Source organism: Adiantum capillus-veneris, chromosome 22, assembly GCF_014529385.1.
Source record: "Adiantum capillus-veneris isolate H3 chromosome 22, ASM1452938v2, whole genome shotgun sequence".
Lineage (NCBI taxonomy): Eukaryota > Viridiplantae > Streptophyta > Polypodiopsida > Polypodiales > Pteridaceae > Adiantum > Adiantum capillus-veneris.
The window spans coordinates 20,205,711-20,227,383 of NC_140952.1; positions in this window are offsets into that span (position 1 = coordinate 20,205,711).

Here is a 21,673-nt window from a genome sequence, read left to right on the forward strand (position 1 = left end):
GGAATGGGTACGTCAAATGTGGCTTTTGACAGGTCAAAGGTGATTTTCAAACTCAACTGATCGGGATATCTAGAAGTGCTAGAGATTGGTGGATTTCATCACATTCAATAATATCATGACATATTGAGGTTGTGGGTGGCTCTAGCTAGTCGACGATCCTAGCAGTCGTCACCTCTCCCGCCCGAGATTTCATCATCCAGGAAAGTATTATGTGAAGTCGACTATATTCACCAAAGGGCGTGAAGCTTTGGTTATGGCATAGAGTTTTCTTTATGATGCTATGGATATGGGGGATCTCGACTATGTTGTCTCTGCGCTCATATGACGTTGAAAGAAGGCAGTTTTTGGAAAACCTAGAGTTTGGAGCAGGCAATTAAAGGTGAGCGGGATGGCCAAGTTAAGGTTTCTCTTACAATGGGAGCATGTGAAAGGGTCCAAGCTCGATATTTGTTAAAGCTAAAGGTGAAGCCTGGAATTGACAAAAACGAGCAGGCACTTTCGCATGGGGAGAGGGTGGCCAGTCGAGTGGGGGGCGGCTCTAGAGAGCACTGCAGACTGCATGGAGGGAGTGGAGCGCCATCTGGGAGGTGGCCATACGGAGTAGAAAAGGAGTGCAGCCAGTTTTGCAAGGGGAGGCGACCAATAGCGAGGTCGCTATTGGCCAAAGGGGGCCAAGAGCTGCAGGAGGTGAAGGATCTTCTCAACGGGAAGCTGGGTGGGGTGCCCTTGATGAAGCCAGGTTGCAGCTCCGTTTGTCTGCCACATCCCTCAAGGCCGTCATTGCAAGTGTTTTCATATCCCCTCAGGGCTATTCGCGATCATAAGACATGAAGTTCCACCGAGAAAGCTAAAACGTAAGAACATCAGCAGCAGCAGCCGCACCTGCATCTTTGTCTTTGTGGGCTGGCACACAGTCATCAGGATCATATTTGGCAGCTGTGGGGGACCCCTTAGAAATGGCTGCATCTCAAATTGATGCATCTAAAGCAGGAGGGGGAGAGGAATCCAGGGTCTACGGAGTTGAGGCCTGGCCACATGAAGAGGTGAGCTCGACCTTGAGCGAGAGGGAGTCCATTGGCTGATAAGCAAAGGGAAGGCCGGTTGTGAACACGAGGGCTCTGTGTGGTGTAAGGGTGCAAGAAGCTAGCCATGCTCAGGATCAAGGATACATCCACGAGTAAAGAAAACGATGGAATGGTGGCTTGAGGCAGGGAGAAAGCAACGAGGCCGCTTGTGTAGCAAATAGAAGGGGTGGCCATATGCAGCCAATGGTGGCCGTGAGAAAAAATGATTATTGTGGGCACCCATGAGTCAACTTAAAGAGAACATTTGGTCGAAGGTGGCATATCAAAATTCTGATTCAAGGTCCGAAGTGGGAGATGGCCAACCACATTATCTTGCTTGTGCTTATCCATCGAGGATTTGCTGGATCCTATGCCAAAGGAGGGTAGTTTTGCCCATGGCCTTTGTCTCTGTACATCCATAGTTGAAAAATTTATACCCCCCCCCACTTGTGTCAATCTTTCCTCTTGCTCTTGAGTCTAGTTGTTTGTTGGGTATAAGTGTGTGAGAGGGAGTGGTTCATGCGAGGGATTTGTGTAGGGGTCTATGTATTGGCCAATTTTGAGGTGCTTATATGTGGAAGGTTATAGGATAGGGTTAACATTGCTTGCTTTGTGGCCGCATGTACACAGTTAGGGTTGGTTGGGTTCGGTCAAGGGAAATAGTCGTTTGCAGATTGTGAGTCTAGGTGTGTGTTTACTAGGGGATAGGGGTGTTGTGAGATCATTGGGCTATAGAGAGGCATTCAATGAGTGTGCTGGTGGTTTTCCGACTTCCCCCTTTCCAACGTCAATATGCAAGTGTATGCTTGTGTATGCATACATATATGCACGCCAAAAGAATCTTGCAATGCAAAGGAATTGTGTGCAGAAGAACCTGCAAAAGTAAACCATCCTGTTGTTTGAAGTAGATAACTCCCAAACCGTGGAGAATTTGTAAAAATTTCCATGTGCAAAGTTGTAGAGCGCATGAAAATGTTAAGAATTGTGGGAATTGAGCTAAAATTGTAACCATGAGACATCTTATCAAAAAAATTTGCAGCATGTCCTACATTATTTGCAAGCAGTTTGAGCAATGTAACTCAAAATCGGTGAGGATTCTGAGAAAACTTTCTACAAAGTTGAAGAGCACAAAAAATCAATTAGAACCAGCAAGAATCAACCTGAACGGACACCTTTTGATAGACCAAAATAGATCTGCAAAATGTGCTAAAGTTTTGCTGTGTTTTAATGCTTCCTGTTTGCTTCCCTGCCAAGCTCCAATGGTGCTCTCCAATTCTCAAGCTCTAATACCAATTGAAGTGTGCGAGCGAGAGCATGTGTGTGTGTGTGTGTGTGTGTGTGTGTGTGTGTGTGTGTGTGTGTGTAAAGCTAATTTACTTAAATAATAAAACATAAATGAACATTTAAGTTCAAAGAGAAACTGGCTTTAGACAAATGATAATGATAAGCACAAAAACAACTCAGTCTTAGAATTATTTTTTTACATAGTTATACGAACATTTGCTTTAAGCCAAAAAATTCCAAGAAAGAATAGAGTCATCACTTGCATCCATTCAAACAAGACAACATATGTTAGCCTTGAATGCTTTTTACAGGTGTTATTGGACTATATCCGTTTGTTATCCATGTCCAGCTTACAACTTTTTAACCTAAAACAAACTTCCAGAGTGCAAATGTATAAGGTGTGTATATTTTCTAATTTATTTCCAAAAGTGTGTGGTGAAAGACATACTTCTTTAAACCTATGATAGCTATATAATAACCATATCATGGTTAGCTTGTAAATTAACATATAAAGCATTTAGATAAAAAAGGTTACTACCCCTTTTGAAGTGTTTCACAACCATAATCATCCCCAAGTTCTTCCTATAGTACTTTGCAAGATACATATCTAGAATTGCCAACCAAGTGGTAAACCACTTGCTGTCTTCCCCAAAAAAAATAATAGTAAGTTGTCAATTTACCCAAACCTTTTTATTCGGCATAGCATTACATCCGGCTTAGCAAGTCAAAATAAAATACCAAAAACAAATCGAGTAAGTAGTTCTACAAACCATCATCGATCGTGTCATGTTAAAAAACAAACCACTATAAGAGCCAAGTATCTATATTATATGGTTGCTCCCCCCTTTTCCTGTTTGAAAAACATCCCTGCTGGAGTCAAACAAACAAAGCCCCAAATAGTTTATTTTAATGGACCAACACCAATATCTCACATAAAAGTTTGAGCGTGTCACCATGAGAATGTAACACCACCGTCAACAACGGTGACTAGCGCCTTTTTGGGGTGTGAGTATCTGCTGTATTTTTCCACGGTATACAGACATATCAACCCCAAAAACACCATGCCATGCAAGCCATAGACCTGTTTTAGTACATCAAAAGGCCACCTCAACAACGGCAATCATATTGAGTATATGATAGAGTATTGGGAGCTAGCCCCTAGGTGCTTTTAAGCCCTATGAGACAGGCCCCAAGAAATTTGATGGTACAATTTATAAAATCTCCAGCACCTCAATGTACTCAAGGCCACATTTTCACAACTTTCATAGAATAAGGAACATTCCTAAAACACTTTCATAATCAGTAAGCTTAATAGAGCACAATCACAAGAGGAAAACCACCCCGTGTTGCCTTCTGCTAAGCAAGCCCACCGGGCTAAAAAATACCCCATAGCCACCAATCCATTTCCTTTCTGGAGTACAATAAATTTAACCAACTTTATACCATTGTAATAGAAAGTTATGGAACCAATAAATACCAAAATTAAACAGAGTGCAGACCTGAGAAGCACCCTCGTTTTTTATTAGCTCCATGGCATTAAGTAGTAAGCAGGCCACAAAAGAAAACCAACGCAGACACATAATACCAACGCAAAGGAAAGGCTAAGTGCGCGGCTTTGAGCCAACCTCACCTCTTATATATAGTGGTCACCATTGGAGGAAGTGTTGAGGATGGCCGTCGTGTAGGATACCACATTGAACTACGGTCAGCCCCCAAGGCATCCGGTTGGCAATGGTAGCTGCCATGGGCCCCTACATAGAGACAGAGTGGGAGAGGTGGGGGAAAAAACCATCATATGTAGGTGCAGAGATAGCAGGTGCAACAGAGTTAAGAGGAAGAGGGAATGGGCATGAACAAATACTTACCCCTCGACGTCAAGCCTTTAACACCCCACATTCGGTGTCACAAAATGCTAAAAGGATATAAGTCCCCTATTAGGGGCGGTGTTCTATTGGAAAACCTCTTGTTTATGCAAAGGAGAGGTAAAAGAGACCCACCTCAGAGCGATGAAGGGGAGCTCCAGCCCCATTGGGGGTTTGTGTTTTGTTTGGGGGGGGGGGTGAACAAAAGGGAATGGGTTATATTAGCAAAAAATTAGTATGTTATAGAGTCTAGGTTTGTACTAGGTAGTCAGGTCCAAGTGACGAGGCATCTTCATGCCCACAGAGATTTAGTTGTAATAGTACTTAGGGGTGTGTGTGTGTGTGTGTGCGTGCGTGTGTGTGCGTGCGTGTGTGTGTGTGTGTGTGTGTGTGTGTGTGTGTGTGTGTGTGTGTGTGTGTGTGTGTGTGTGTGTGTGTGTGTGTGTGTGTGTGTGTGTTTTTGTGTACCCAGCCTATTCCAAGCGCCGTACACAATGGGTCGGCAGTATGCCCATTGTGCATGGGCCTACTGCCTAACTAAGGAGATGAGATTAATAGGGCTGAACTATAAGCCAGGCCAATCATTCCATGAAATTGCCTTGATGATTGTACTAATTAGGTCACTACACTTGAATCCAAGGAAAAGTTTATGTATAAAAAACCTGATATCCTCCCAAGCCAAGCATTTAGAGGAGGAATATAGGATTGAATGAAGGAGTTTGATGCATGTATTAATAGTTGTTTTATGAGGCAGGTGACTTTTCTTCTTGATGAACTCAATGAAGGAGTTTGATGCATGTATTAATAGTTGTTTTATGAGGCATGTGACTTTTCTTCTTGATGAACTTAATGGAGGAGATATTTATTAGATCTCTTTTCGAGGTGAAATGATAGTCATATGCGCCATTACAGGGGTTATGTAACATAATAGTGAAATTAAGAAATTGTACAAAAGTGGAAAAGGACCCTGAGGGTGTAGCAAAGCCATTATCTTATGTTGGTTCAATCTTCAGCCAGTTTGGGTAAATATGGTTAACCTCATCCAAAAAAGATATATTGTTAAGGCACAGGATGTTTTCCGTGTATCTATATGTATGTTTAAATAGGGAGAGCTTATAATTTTTATCCTTATCTTTCATGGTTTCAAGGAGCCATTTGTATTCAAAAAAGGCTAAGTAAAAATTACACATGAGTGGGGAGCATGAAAAACCCATAGGGATGCCTAGGCTTTGGTTAAAACATTGGCCTCTGAAGAGGATAGAATAGTCGTCAAGAATCCAAGTTATGTTTTCAATCAGTTTTTCCTCATTAAAGTGGGAGGGGTGCAACGAGCAAGTTTTCTTAATCCATTTTGGTTTATTCATGGGGAAATATAGACAAAGCCCCTTATCCTAGCATGTTTAAACGCTATTTTAGTCCTTTTCCTTAGAATATTTTTCAGCCCTAAGTCTCCATTTAGAGGTATATATTTTGCAGCATTGAGTAATGTTTGCAGTAACGAGATGGAATATTTGACTGAGAGGTTGAGATTGACCTTGGTAAAGTTTTTTACCAGCCAAAAGGGATTATATTGAATATTGAGGAAGTTTGAACAAACTCTCTGTTTCTCTACACAAACAGATTCAAACTCAGACAAAAAAAGGTCTAGGCAGAGGGTGATATCTTTAGTAATTCTGGTAAATATACATTTCAAAGCATCAGATATCCATCTAAACTTATGTTTGTGATGTTTATATGTGGGAAATAGGATTGGAAGCTTGATCGTCTCAAGGGAGTATCCAAGACTGTTGAGATGTAAAGCAATACCATTGGTAACTGAACTAGGAGCCAGGTTAAGCAAGGCAAATTCCTTACCAAACAGAAGAGAATGTGCTGCCTTTCATGCTAAGTTTTTGCATATAAAAGTAGGGCAATTAGCACTTTTGTTGAGTCCTATGATAAACCACATAACGAGCAAGTTTTTGGAACTTAAGTTCAAGGTCTGGTATAATCCAAGTGCTATCAATAGAAAGCCAATTGTGTGGTAGGAGCGAGATTTAAAAAGAAAAACATTTTTGAACTAATTTTTTCAAGTCCATTAGGACTATATTCTCCAATCAAAGAGAACTGACAAGGTCACTTAAGCAGCTAAGTAAAGCTAATAGAGCTAGATAACAATTTTTTGGAAAACTAGGGATGTGATTCGGTCCTTTGGCCAAGATTTTCCGGAGTCCCCAACCATGGTGTCATTGATTAATTTAAGATCACAAGTGCAAACATGTCTACCCAAATCACCAAAATCTTTATGAAAATTGTTATATTTATTGCAATCACATTTAGGGATAGTATTGTGACGTAAAAAAACATTACAATAGACTAGACTCTCAACCGACTGCTGATACCTCCAGCCAATAAGGACATTATCAAGCATTTTATGGTTGCCAAAAAGTAATTCAAAGCACTCACAAAATATTGATTTGGGGGGGAACCAATCCAACATTTCATTTTGGAAAAGATAGTGTACATACACAAATTCCAAAGCTGAGATCTTCTTTGTGAGAGGCATCAGGCTTTCCCAGGGGCCAAAAGTTACCTGCACAATATAGATGAATATAAGTCCAAGAGGTTCCGAATGTGAGTATTTCTACCTCTTCCTCTAGTAAAGCTGTGAGACTTTCCTCTATTAAACAACATGCTCTAATAGCATGTGAAAATATAAGGGGGAAGAGAGAGGGATGGATCTTTGTGCCAAGATATATGTGAGAGACTCAGTACTACTATTTTTGTGTTGTGTGCTATTGAGCTTCACCTTCATCTTCTCCATATTCACATGCAACATAAGATCTCCTATATTATTGAAATCTTGATCAGACTATACATTTTGCTCATACCAAGCCTTACATATTCACTTCCCAACATACATAGTGTGGACTACTACCTTAAGACTTGTCTTGTCCATATTGTCAAGGGAGCAACACAACATTAAGTCCATAATAGATATCAAATGGAGTTCAATTGACCTTTTCTTAAGGAAAAGTTCAAAGTGTTTAAGTGCATCTAACAATTTTGCTTATGGCTAAAAATGTCATCAGTACAAAGTTGTACTGAGGACACCCACTATTTTGATAAAAGGGGGAGTATATGCCTAAGGATTTCAATTCAACTTGCCTATCATAGCTCCTTTGCCACAACTAGGTTCTAATATAAAGTAAAGAAAGAGAAGGAGAAAGCTTGAGCCCTTGTAAGCAAGCTTATGCATGTGTGTGCACACGCGCACACACACACACACACACACACACAACTAAGAGAACACACAATGGCAATGGAGGTCAAAAGCCCCTTCTTCTTTTTCATTAATCAAAGGGATTAAAAAGTCTATCACAAGTAGAATATGTCCATGAAGTCGTTTTGTAGTATCACCTTAGTATCATTGGCAATCATCCTTGTATTTTCTACCTTTGTGCCAATGGTGAATGTGGGATAGAAGTCATCCATGTGAATGTGAGCTTAATATTTCAACACTTTGTTATGAAAGGTGAATCAAATCATGATTTTCACTTGAATCCACTTTGGATATTCAGTTTGTGAGAGATATGATAATATATTGTGTGATTGATGTGTGTTGGCAAATGGGTTGATATATATTACAAGTACTCATTCACTTCAAGTGGCCTCTACGTTTAGAATAAAGAGTAAAGATTGTTTAGCTCTTTTTCCATAGGAAACCCCTCTTAAATCATGAAAACTCTATTTCAAATAAAGCACTTTACTTTTACCCAAAATGGAATATACCTCTCTTTTCAAACTCACTTTTCAATCTAAAGGAAAGTAAATGCATGCATGAGGGAGTAGCTCACTCATGCATGTAAATACATGCATGAGAGAGTAGCTCACTCATGTTTGGGGATAGATTTTACCCAATTTATGCACTTCATCCCATTCGCCTCCAACACATATAGCTACACCATATCTGCATATCATTATGCACAACATACTTCCCATAATAGGGCTCACAAGGGATTCTAAATATTAGCATGTGAGCTTAATTCCTTATCATTATTTTTCTATTATGAACTATAGTGTCCTTATACCTTTCAATAACGGCCCTTATTCCTTAGGAAATAACTTCAAAGAGGCCTTTTCCTCTAGCAATTTGCACACCTCAAAGCAACTAAATACATATGAAGACTGATTGGGATCAGAAACTTCCTCCATTAAAAAAAGGTAATAGGAAGCACATTGGGAAGGCAAAAGGAATTTGGAAAGCTAGAGACCATAGTACACACCATGGAGATGGATTCAAGGAGAAAGATGAGTGAGCCTCATCTATGGAGAAGTGTGCATCTGTGAGCACATATGAAGACACAAAGATGTGTGTCAATGTTGTGGATTAGTTGCAAAGGTTTAGAGAAGAGCTATCAAGGTCTACAAAAATTAATGTTAAAGTAAATATGGATCAAGGGTGCACGTTGATGTGATAGTCCAAGAAATACCCAACACTTGTCATTATTTTTGAATCAAACCCCACTTTTTCCCTAGTCTGGGGTGGTATTTATCCAAAACCTCATTTTGGGAAATCCATTGTGATAAAATTATCATGAATAAGAACTAGAAGATCATGGAAGACTTGAATGATTTTTATGTATTTTGTGTAAGGTCCCATAACCAAGTTCCTAGAGATTATGCCATTTTCAACCAATTTTGGCAGGTCAAGCATAATATGTATGATTATAAGCTCATTGTTTTAAATAGAGCTAGTCATGACATTTTAATGGTTCCGATGCCTTCAAGCTTTATGCATTCCCATTTCATAGGAGCTTGAGATTTGACATCACCAAGGAGCACTATAGTTTGTTATGATGTATGTATCTAGCTCCCTCATACTTGTCACCCGACTACCAAGCCTCACTATATCAATGGTAGCAAATCAAGAACCACATACATTAAATGTCAATCCATTGGACATTGTTGATCCAACTAATGCATGGAGACTAGAAATCCTCTCAAAAAACCTTAGTCTACCTTGCTAATCTCAAGTGTGTGTCATACACTAAAAGCTAGTCTGCTTTATGGCAAGTACCAAGTGATAATTTGTAGCTACAAGACTTGCACACAAACTCACTGCATGAGTAGACCATGCCATATTATAAGTCCTTAAGATGTCAAATCTCCATTTTAGCACTTGGAAAAAATTGCTCTTAATAGTAGAAACCTATTTTTATAGATTGGTTTGGATGACAAAAGCACTTGATAGCTTCATCTAAGCATGTTGTATCCACTATTAAGCTCAAAAGTTGATTTCAACTTGTTTTTGTGCAGTATGAGCATAACTAGCTTGTAGACATGCACACTTAAAACCTCAAAGTTATCTCAAGAAACTAACATTAAATAGTTCAAATGTTACCGGTAGTATGTGTATGCATAGCAAGTCTCGGAACAAAAATGCCACACCATATGAGGGAGATATGAGCAACAGAAGCAAGAGGTAAGACTCCATAAACCGAACAATCATACACTCACTTTCATTATCCAAAACTTAGGTCCATTTTTTTTTAAATGGCTTTTATAGCTTAGCAAGGTTTTTGACTCAAAATTTAATAAATTAGGGCTAATAATTGCAACAAATCAAAATGTAACTACAAGCTGGAATCTCTTGGCCCCATTTACCTATTTTACACATCTGAATGAATGATTTTGGTACAACAATATTGGACTTGACGGGATTTTCATTCAATAAGTGAAGCATATTGCAAGAGATTTGGCTAAAGTGATAGAAATTGGTATCTTGGTTATCTATGTAGCTAACCTCCCCTCCCCAGCCCCCCATGCCTATGTTGTCCATGACATATCTACTTATTGGCTAAGTAGTATGTGGGTTGATGTGCAGTGTTTCATTTTTGGAGCTACCCCAAGCCTTGTCAATACTTGATACATAGCTCTTTGTTAGCCACTATAATAAACTGCATCGTAATTTGTTTTTTTCCTCTATTGTAGAGTAGTTCATGAACCTTGCATGGAGGTTTGTGATGATAGGGCCAAAAATCTTTGACGCGTGAGTGAAGAAACCAATAAAAAAGCCTCCTCAAAGGTTTGCATGCAATAGGATGGCAAGAACGCCAAACGTGCATAAAACACATATAGAATCTTGTCTATCAATTTCTCAAACATCATAACAGAGCCCCTTGTTTCCCTCTAATGACATCCATGTTGTGTGTATCTACTCTCCTCTATGGAAGGTTTTAACCACGTGAGCATCATTAAGGCAGTCTATCTATGCATGATGCAAGCTAGATCTAGTATCCATTGAAACATCTTGATGGCTTCACTCAAAGTATGCATCATATCTTCTTTAGTTGTTCTTCCATCCTTGGGTAGTAACTTAGCTAATGAAGTAAACTGGAGGAATATTGGGTTGAGCATAATATAATGGCTCATACATAGGAATTAGTTGTGGTTCACACCGATCCTCTTCTACCACTCGTAAGAACTATCCATTATTGGCACTAATGCATGTTAGTTTCTCAATTCCTCAGGCTACGTAATCTTATTTGAGATAGGATTATCCCTAGGCAATGGAGATTGTTGCCCAACTATAGGTTGAGGTCTCTCCAATCCCCTTGTAGGTCTAAGCCCTTAGTCATATTGGGTGGATATCGATAAATAGGTTGTCCCTGCGTACATTATGGGCACATAATGTACATTCGCATCATATTTAGGCCAATAATAGCACTCATGTGCTTCATGATTGGTCCATTTATCCTTTGCAGCACATCATTTTTTTAATCAAGGAGACATAGGTTGTGCGAGCAGTGGCACAAGAAGTTTTTCTTGCCCTTGTGCTTTCATTTGTATCTGTCTTTGTAATATATTGTGCAAGAATTTGTGTAACAGTCTCCAAACTTGAACTAGTAATTAAAGGTTGTTACTATAGGTCCAATTTATGTGGGCAAAGCTACTATTATTCACTTTCTAAGTTTAATCCCTCCTCTTTTTGAGAATTAGATCTCACAGTTATCTCCCAAAAGTTATCTCCCAAATATATTACACCGCATATGCAAGCTTCTAATGTCCCATGTTTTGATATTATACAAGCTAAAATACAAGTTTTTGTTGTGTAAACCCTCCAAAAGCAACGATACTAATCTTCTTTTTCTTATAGCTCTATTCTAGGACACCTTGCCATGTATTATTCAATTCAATTGATACAATCTCATATTGTTTCCCCTAGACTCTATTTGAAGCTATAAATTTGAGTATTTAAAAATGTTGCAACAAACCTACTAGTAGGTAAAGTGTGCAAATCTTGCAACAAACCTACTAGTAGGTAAAGTGTGCAAATCAGTGATTGTTCCATTTTCTATGTTTTGGAATCAAAGCATAAACCAAAACCTTCATACTGTTTGTGAAAATCATAGGCTTTCACGGCTTTGAGAAACTATCAAATGATTATGGGGATTTCCATTCCCATCATATTTCTCCGTCCATTTTGGGAAATTTGGCGATCTCACTTACCTATGTGGTGCTGGTCCTTTTCTCTTTGTTATTGGTGCTACTGGTCCAAGATCATTGAATAGGGTTGTGGGACAATGTGATTCATTGAATCCACATCTGGTTCTAATGACATCGACGATTATGTTCATGTCAGGGGTTGCATTGGTTCCTCCATTGACCCAATCTCGTGGTATCACGTCATCAAGTTATCTAGCTTGTGTTTGGCTCATTGTTGAATCTCTTTGATTATGCATGCTATCTATGGAATCTTGTGGAAAATACACTTTTCCCCATTTAGGCTTATAATGTTCCATTGAATATCCTTGATACAAAGTTATCTCTATGTCCTCATGAGTCATGGATATAAACCCAATGTTGTATTTGTCCCAAAACCTAAATACATGCATATCTCCTTCATCCTATCTTGTTATCTTGAAGGTTATAGGTCTTGCATTTTTTACCCATAGCATTTCATTTGAATCCACATTTTTCCAATAACAGATTCTCAAGCTCTCATTGTCTATTTTCAAGCATCTTATGATTCCAAATTTGATTGAGTTGTAATCTAATTGTCCTATGGAATGTGGCATGTCACCAAAGTTCATTTTTGGTCTACTAAAACAATTTTCTCCCGTTAGAATTGGCCATTCTAGTGAGAGAAAATTAAAACAAATTTAAAGGGATAATAATGTAAAATGGGTAGTAAAATGTATTCTAGGACGAGAGTTTTAAAAGGTGGATGCATTTTATAAAAGTGGCAACAAAATCCGACAACTAGGATTCTATAGGACAAAAATATGATATTTAGAAGCTCAAAAGAGTCCAAAATAGATCCCAAAAGCCTCCAAAAGTGGGCAATACGGGTAATTAAATGGTGTGAATGGCATCCAAGGTGTTATTGTCCACACATGCAAAGCTAAAGCTATGTGGATATAAGGGACATGGTCCACAAGACTTCCATGAAAGAGAGGAGGTAAAAAGAGTAGTTCTAAAATTAATTTTTTTTGTAAATGAACTAGTGTGAGTATTTCAAAATAATTAAAAAACAAAGGCATTTGTTTAACAATGTACCTCCTAGATTATGGGAAACAAAGAGATGAACAACTTTCATGTTCAAACAGTTTTTATTTGAAGATGAAAAAAGTGATATTTTTTCATTTTTCTATGGGATTGTACTAGAGAGAGCAGGGGTACTTCTGTTTCCCTCTCTCTTGAATCTCCATGCAATCCTTGGTCTCCATGCTCTTCTCAAGGCTCATCTCTCTCTCTCTCTCTCTCTCTCTCTCTCTCTCTCTCTCTCTCTCTCTCTCTCTCTCTCTCTCTCTCTCAGAGCTTATGTACTCCTTAATGATTATGTATTCTTACTTAATCTCTATAGATCTTATTACCCACAAGGTGTCTAAGGCCTTGAGATTGAGTCCTATGAGTTAATTGCATATCAAGTATATTCACAAGATGTTGTCAAATTCTAGAGTCTCCCTCTCTCTAATTTGATTAGCGAGAATTGAGAATAGCATTGTAAGTAATCAAATGATTTTTGATTGAAGAGAATATTTAATATAGATTCCTTTTGAAGTGGGGGTCGACTCCAAAAATCCCGACTCTCAGCTGGTGTCAAATTCTCTCCCTCTCTATAATCGTGTTTCAGTTCATGTGTATATGTGTGATTGAATCTTTATGAACTTATACATGTCTTTGCAAGTTTTATGGTACAACGTGCTTAGTTATACACAAATGATTGATCTACATATTAATCTCCATTATTTTGTTGTTATATTGCCAATATTTTGTCATTGGTAGCTTTTTGAAGTTATTCTTTCTTTTTGAAGAAAGGATGGTTCTTGGATTGAGCATGAAAGGTAATTATCGAGGATAAGGGATACAAGGATTTATCAACCCATACATGGTAGATGCTTGAACATCCCAAGAGTTGTAGTTTTAATAGTGGACCCTACGGGGGTACCTAAGGTTCTACCACTATCGAGCTATCAAACAAGGAGTAATCAAGCAATTTGTGACTCCAAAAATGTCCATCTAGCCCTTCAAGCGGTAGCAAATATGTCTATAGAAAATTAGCACTTCAAGCAGTATGTAACCCAAAAAATGTCCCACCGGTCAATTTTATCCCAATATTACAATCATTTCCACTTAAAAATTTGCAAAAATAAAAAAAATTATCTATTGATTTGTAGATTTCAAAGAGTCTATGACTGTTTTGGCAAATTCCCCTTATATTTAGCTCCAAATTCTTCCAAAATTGGTCAGTAGCTTCCAAGTGGCAAGTATAAGCCATAGGAAACAAAAAATGCACAAACTTTCCTTTCTAGGTTCATGGTAGATATTAGATGCGCTTTATAGTGGCTTCACTCAAAATTCCAATTTTTTGCAATTTGACACTACCCTTAGCTTATACACAGTATTTAGGTCTCATATGTGAAATGGTTTGACTTTTGGATACAAGCAACTTTAGTTACACCCTTTCAACAGTTTTCTCAAGATTTAGGCCCTATTTGGAAATCCAATATTTCAAATGACACCAAATTTGGTAGAGCTTGCCTATATAATGCATACAATAAGCTCATCAAGTCAAAGTTGAAAGTTGAGTCCTAAAATTTTCCTTTGACTACTATTAGGTGTGCCTAATAATGAAGTACCCTTTTCACGTGTCCAAATCCCATGTTTTGCATATGGCTAGGTTCCTAGAAGATTGAAGAATTTTTGTGTGTTCACAAGTAGTCATTCATAGATTAGAATGCCAATTCTAAGGTACACCTATTAGTGACCTAGATGATTTTCTATACAACTTCATACAATTTCAGCATAGACGCAATCTTGAATTTTTTTACTTACCCTACTCCTTTTGAAGCTGAAAGTTCATACAAAGTGAAGATGAAATCATAATTTCTCTGAATTCTACCTTCCTAACTTGGTGATATCCTTCCCAAATTGACACAAGTCTCAAGGACCATCCACCACCAGCCCCATCCTACTAAAGCTACCAAGGTCCCTAGCAACTTTCCCCACTCCAATGTACCCTACATAGCTGGTAAGTTGCCTTTCAACCCTGCAAAATAAAAAAAACGAATATGCTAGAGTAATTAGAGGTGGTAATTGATTTTACTCGTGATTTTTTAAAATTTTTTGCTATTCTAGGTTGCCTTGTCCCTAGGAATGGCACCATAACTTTGTTCAACTGCCAAGCCCCACCATATCAATGGTAGCAAAGCAAGAAACACATACATTAAAATGTCAATCCGTGGGATATAGTTGAATCGATTAGGATGCAAGAGGTTGGAATTATCTTAGAAAACCCTAGTCTACCCGTGGGATATAGTTGACTCGATTAGGATGCAAGAGGTTGGAATTATCTTAGAAAACCCTAGTCTACCTTGCTAATTTGAAGTATAAATCTATGTTCAGACATTAAAACCTAGCCTACTTTAGTGTAAGCGTCAAGTGATAATTTGAGGTATCTATAGAACTTCAAATGCACTCAAACTCACTACATGAATAGACCATGCCATATTAAATTTCCTTAAGACATCAAATCTTTCTTTCAACATTGGGAGAATTTGCCCCTAATAGTAGTAACCTATTTTTAGCAGGTCGGTTTGGATGCTAGAAGCACTTGATAGCTTCCTCTAAGCATGCTTTATCCCCACTTTTAAGTTTAAAAATAGGTTTGACCATGTATTTTTTGTAGTATGAGCATATACAGCTTGTAGAGAGGCACACTCAAAACCACATAGTTATCACACAAAACTTACATTAATAAAAAGATCTTTCACCTTTGTATGCGTAGCAAGTCTCAGAACAAAAATGCCACATCGTATGAGGGAGATATGAGCAAGGAAGCAAGAGACAAGACTCTGTAGATAGAGCAGTCATACGCTCACTTTCATTATCCAAAACTTAGGCCCATTTTTACAAGATTAGCTTGTGTACCTTAGCCAAGGTTTAAAAATATAGGTTTCTAACTCAAAGTCTAGGTAAAGTAGGGCTAACAACTACATCCGACCAAAATGTAACTACAAGCTAAAAGCACTTGGTTCTATTTACCTATTTTATAGTTTGAATGAACGATTTTAATACAACAATACTGGACTTGATGAGAGCATATTATGAGAGATTTAGCTAAAAATATAGAAAATGGTATGTTGGTTAGCTAAATAGCTAACAATGCTCCTTCAGACATAGATGTGGAGCACATGTAATAGAATCAATCATTTTCTCTCTTCTTATCTTGACCAATGGTCCTTGATGTTGTTAACTATTTTGATAGAGAGAAGCGTTTGATTTTCCATGCTAATCATGTTGAATGTGCTTGTGTGTTATCACTAGCTACAATTAAGGTTGTATCAATAGGTAGAATGAGTTAATTGGTGAGGAGCAACATTGAGCTATTCATTTCTTATGCTCCCTACTCCAAAATTGTGGTGCTATTAATAGGTAGAATAAGAGTTAATTCGTGAGGAGCAACATTGAGCTATTCATTTCTTATGTTCTCTAGTCCAAAATTGTGGTGCTAACTCCCACTACTCCAAAGTAGGTCAAGCTTCATTACCATTGCAAACATCAGGAAGTGTTGCTTGATTAGTAGATGGAAAGGGTGGCATTTCCATCTCTTGGGAAGTGAGCAAGTGCTACTAAGACTTAGGGCTTGCATATATTTTTTTTTCATGAACTCAACGTGGCTTCCAACATTTTAGGTTAGGGTCAAGTTGCCAAATCCTTGGACTTCATTTTAGAGGGTTGGTACTTGGGTATGCTACAAGGATAGGAAAACCTTTCTAGCATCAATCTATTCATTTTAGGGTTGAAAAGATCAGCACATTTGAGTTGAGTGAGGCTCCAAAACCTTTTGTAGTTGATATTTCTCTTGCCAATAAGAGCAATACTATGCAAAGTAAGATCATCATCTGAGTTACTTAGAATCAAGGAAAGTGCGAACGAGAAAGCTTCATCTAAAATTACTTAGTCTAATGTACTTTTTATATGTTTTTAGGTAGATTTGCATGGAGAAACTAACATTTTATGATTCCTTTAGAATCAAAACACCTTCATCACCCTAAACTGGGTTTTTGTCCGGGGCGTCCAGTAGGAAATATGTAAGATAGCATGTGCGAACAAAATAAGGGATTTATAATTAGGTACATTTACAAAAAAATGTACTTAGATAAAGGGTCTTTTTATTGTGAAAGTGAAATTTTCAATACATAAGGGCTAGTTTTTTCACAAAAGTGCATACATAAGGGATACATATAATACTTGAAAATATACGGGTAAGGGATAATTTAAATACCTCTTGTTTGCACGTGCTTATGAATTTTTTATATAGTGGAATCCCCGGGGTTTTTGTGTCACTTGTAATTCACAAGGCTCAAAAAATTGCTCTCTACTCTCATGTATTTGAGCATTGCTCATGATATTTCTAGGATGTAGGTGACTTTTACGATCTACACTAGGCCGAGGACTCTTTAAGAACCTGGGAACACATAGATTCACCCAAGAGCACAAGTTGATCTTGGCTATGAAATTATCTTAGTTGACTAGGGTTTCCACAATGCTCAACTTTTCGGTCAATTTTGACTCTACGACCGGTTTGGTTACTCTAAAACCAATTTTCTACTCTTACTAGAAAAAATATAAGCTTAGATTATTTCCTTAGTAGCTAATATATGTGCACTTTTTCAGTTTCAAGCATCACTGTGGCCCCTCTTCTAGGTCTAATACCTTAGTCTTGGTGAAACTTTGACTATTGCAAGAAATCATTGGAGCACCAAAGAGCTCATTTCTTACACCTATCAACCCAGCCCTACTAACTATCTTCTTGCAATATAACACCTACTAACCACCACCTTGCATCCTTAAGTTTTCAAAAGTGATAATAAAAAGCAAATAGACCTTGAAATACAAAAACTAAAAGCACAACTTCTAAGTGGGCTAGGCATTGGGTTCAAAAGAGCCCTAGAAAAGTATCTACACATTCTAGCCAAATTGGCTATAAAAAGGAGGACCCTAAGGGACCATCTAGAGGAGAGCTATATAAAAGATTCCAAGGATGACCCATCTTGCAATACCTTATGGATATCCGCCATGGCTAAATCTTATGAGGAACCATCCGCAACAATGAAATGAATTGAGCTCCTTTGTCTTCATCAAGAGCATGTTATTTGAGTCATACACGATTTCTAGAGGACATGATGTGCTCAAATATGACTAAAAAACAATCCAAGTCGGAGCATTATGTACCTCATCTCAAATTTTCACACCATTCATTTTCAAACCGTACATCACCATTCATGGTGATGTACGGTTTCTAGCCTAAATCTCCTCTACTCACAAGTTTTGCACCATTCATGTTGATATAGGTTTTCTAGTCTATATCTCCACACGTGAATAAATATTTCTGAAGGAAAAGACCAAATTTTTCATGGATTTCCTAAAGACATGGATGACATGCTAAAGGAAGCAAGAGAAAGCAATCGCCATGCATAGGGTTGTGTGCTTGCAAAAGGCATAGACCTATTACCTCTAAAGAAATTTATTCCTATTCTTGAAATTTCTTGGGTACTCAAAAACCACAAAGCAAGGAGGTGATACACTTTTTTTAAGATAATGTAAAGATTAAAAATCCTTAAGAAGATTGGGGACATAGCTGATAGCCATTGTAGCAAGAGAGTTGTTAATATTGAGTTGTAAGAGAGCTTGTGTAGCCATTATAGCGTACACACAACCAAGACAATAATGTCAAAATCTGATGAGCTCTTACTTTGCTAGAACATGGAGGCAACCATGTATAAACATTGGAATCAACACACAAAAAAAATGATTCTCCCAACCAAAATCTATCTACTCCTATCAAAACACAAAAGCTATGGGAGAGATCTACTCTACCAAAACACTAAGTCCTAGCTACAATCAATGTAATCTCCTCAACAAAGCATGCACATGCACATGGAAATGCATATATTACACAAATTGGAGAGATCGCCTCTCAATATAAACAATCACTTGCACATTGAATCACACACATATTTGCACCAACACTTGAAAGAAAACAAAAAGAAAGTAGAGACTCAACGGAGAGAAATTGAGACAATCCCTTCACCAACACTCCATTATGTCAAAGTTGACGATGCGAAAGTGTAGAGACCAAGGGGAGAAATGGAGAGAGAGAGAGAGAGAGAGAGAGAGAGAGAGAGAGAGAGAGAGAGAGAGAGAGAGAAAGAGAGAGAGTCTCTTGAACCAACCAACCTTGGCAATGAGTAACTGATGTAATACAATGGGGGCTCAAGGTTGCTTATATAGAATCCTCAGTAAATTTCCCTACCCAAACTTTTGCAGATAAGTAAAATAAATACCTAAAAGCCAAAATAATTAATAGGATCACATTGGGCAGTTCACTCGAGATGCCAAAACTCTAATACCCTCTTTGCAGCTGATAGAGGACATAAATAGTGAGACCAAGTTGATGAAGAAGCTACCATGGACACCCCAACAATTGCAGACTATTGGATACACCTTGGATTTGCTACCCTCAACTTTGTACCTTAGAAGAATGCCATCTTAAGCATCGTTTGCTTATAAAAAATTGAATTGTAGACCACACTACGTCCAAGAATCCCCATTCGTGAACTGTGAATAGATCACATCCAAAATACTTTTTCTAGACAATGAACTTTGAAACACATCATGTCCATAATTCGATCAACAACAATGGATTGATGCACTCATCCATAGTGTTTTAGATACATCTGATTGGTTCGTGCCTTGAACTCTGACCCACAGGTTCAACCACCGATAGCTTGAACTCCAACACCGATAGTTCACCCTCTAGACACCGATATATATATATATAGATATACTTGGTATCAACGGGATTTGATTTACCACATCCTATCTCTGGCTTGGTCTAAACACTAGCCGCTAGCCTAGATTGGACTGGATATTATATCTACTACATTGTAACTCTCTGATTTACTTTGACTTTTTTTACTCTATCGTTTTACATCTGATGGGGACTATGCCATTCTTTCATAAAAAGGAGAGTATTACCACTGACCTCAATGTATGTACTCTCTACCATACCCCACCACATGGGTGTGTTGATAAGCTGCCACTTCGATTTCCCTAAAATTGGGTGGATTCTAAAAACACTTTCATAAGAGAATAAAACGATTTTTCGACTTATTTAGCAATGCTATGTTTGGTGACGGCTATTGAAGGGATCTGACGAAGAGATACCAGGGTGGTTACATCCCCCCCCACGCGCTGTTTTTTTGGGAGTGCATGAAGCTGATAACGCCGCACGATACGGAGCCGATGCGGTGGGATATTCAAGACCGCCTAGTTGTCGTGACCTTTCCTTCCCTATGGGGGCTCCACAGCCAGCTTTGAATGGGATACATGGAGCTGGCATTGGTATATAAGGTGAGCTCTATGCTCACTTAGTTTTCATTCAGCAGGGTGTGTGGGTTTTATTCCTTCTGTGCATACTCTACATATATCTTTCTGTACGTGTTGTTACCTGGTTGTCTTCAAAGTGATGGCCCCCAACAAGAAAACTATAGTGGAATCTACAGAGGTAATTTTGCTGATTAAAGGAATGCTTCAACAAACTTTAACACTATGGTCATTTTCAAGAAGCCGTGCTAATTTTCTATTCAAACAATGGATTTAAGTTAGGATCTTTGAGAAGATTATGTCTTCCTAAGAGCTATTTCAAATGTTAATTATAGTCATCTGAAGTAACACATACTATGGGTTTGACATGAGGCCCGGATGTTGGCTTATCCATTACTGTTGTTCTTTCATTGGTTACTGGTTTTACCAATAAGGAAAGTTTGCTAAACTCACAAGATAATCATGGATAAATCTTGGATACGGGTAAGTGGTGTATCTGGGCTATATGGACTGGTTTTCGGTCGCATGACAGTGTACTTTGGCTGAACTTTATGTATAAACTGTATTAAAGCATCGAATGGCCTTTCAAGATAAATGCCAGATTAGGAATGCCTACTACTGACCCTAATCATGGTTTCTAACTGGATCGGATGATGGGCCGAAGTATACTACACACTAATAAGTACTTTGTAGCAATAACTCAGAATATGGTTTGACTTTGAAGCACGGATGCTGGTTTATCCCTTACTGTTGATATTTCCTTTTTGCTGGGATTAACGACAGGAGACTATGCTAACTCACAGAATAATAATGGATAGATTTGTGTGCTGGGTATTGGGATATCTGGTATATACGGGCTCTATTTCGGCCTTGTATAGGTTTACGTAGTTGTAATCTGTGTATTCTTTATATAGCACAAGCTGGCCTTCCAGTGATAAATACCAAGTTGGGGATGCCAACTACTGACCCTAATCATGGAGGTTTTTCTGATCAAATGATGGGCCGAGATGGATTGGAAACTTATATGGGATTAGTAGTTCTACAACTAATGGGATGGTCTTTGTTGTTGATCATTCTTATTGCTGGTTTTACTGCAATAGACTGTGTTAAACTCATAGATTGTTTTAAGGTTTATCTTGGATACTGGAATTTGCATTATCTGGAGTATATGGACTGTATGCGGCCCTATATACGGTATGGTTTTGGCTTTTTATCTGATCTATTTGGATATTTTAGCCGTATATCTGTATTCATGTCTCCTCTATGTGGTATATACGTATCTTTTTTTAGGCCTATGATATGGTATAACTATAGTAAAGGAGGTTGGCCTTCCATTGGTATGGCCATGACAGAATGCCAACGACTAAATCGTATTATTATTTGTGCAGATCAGGTAGTATTCCCTTACTGATGGATCATACCTTATGTTGATTTGATCAACCATAGACTATGTTAAAACTCACAAAATATTTGAATCCTTTTTCTTGGGTACTAGGAATTGAATTTTCTGGTGTATACGGGCTATATTCGGCCTTGGATACGGTATAGCATAGCCTTGTATCTAGTTTATACGTTACTTTTTTTAGC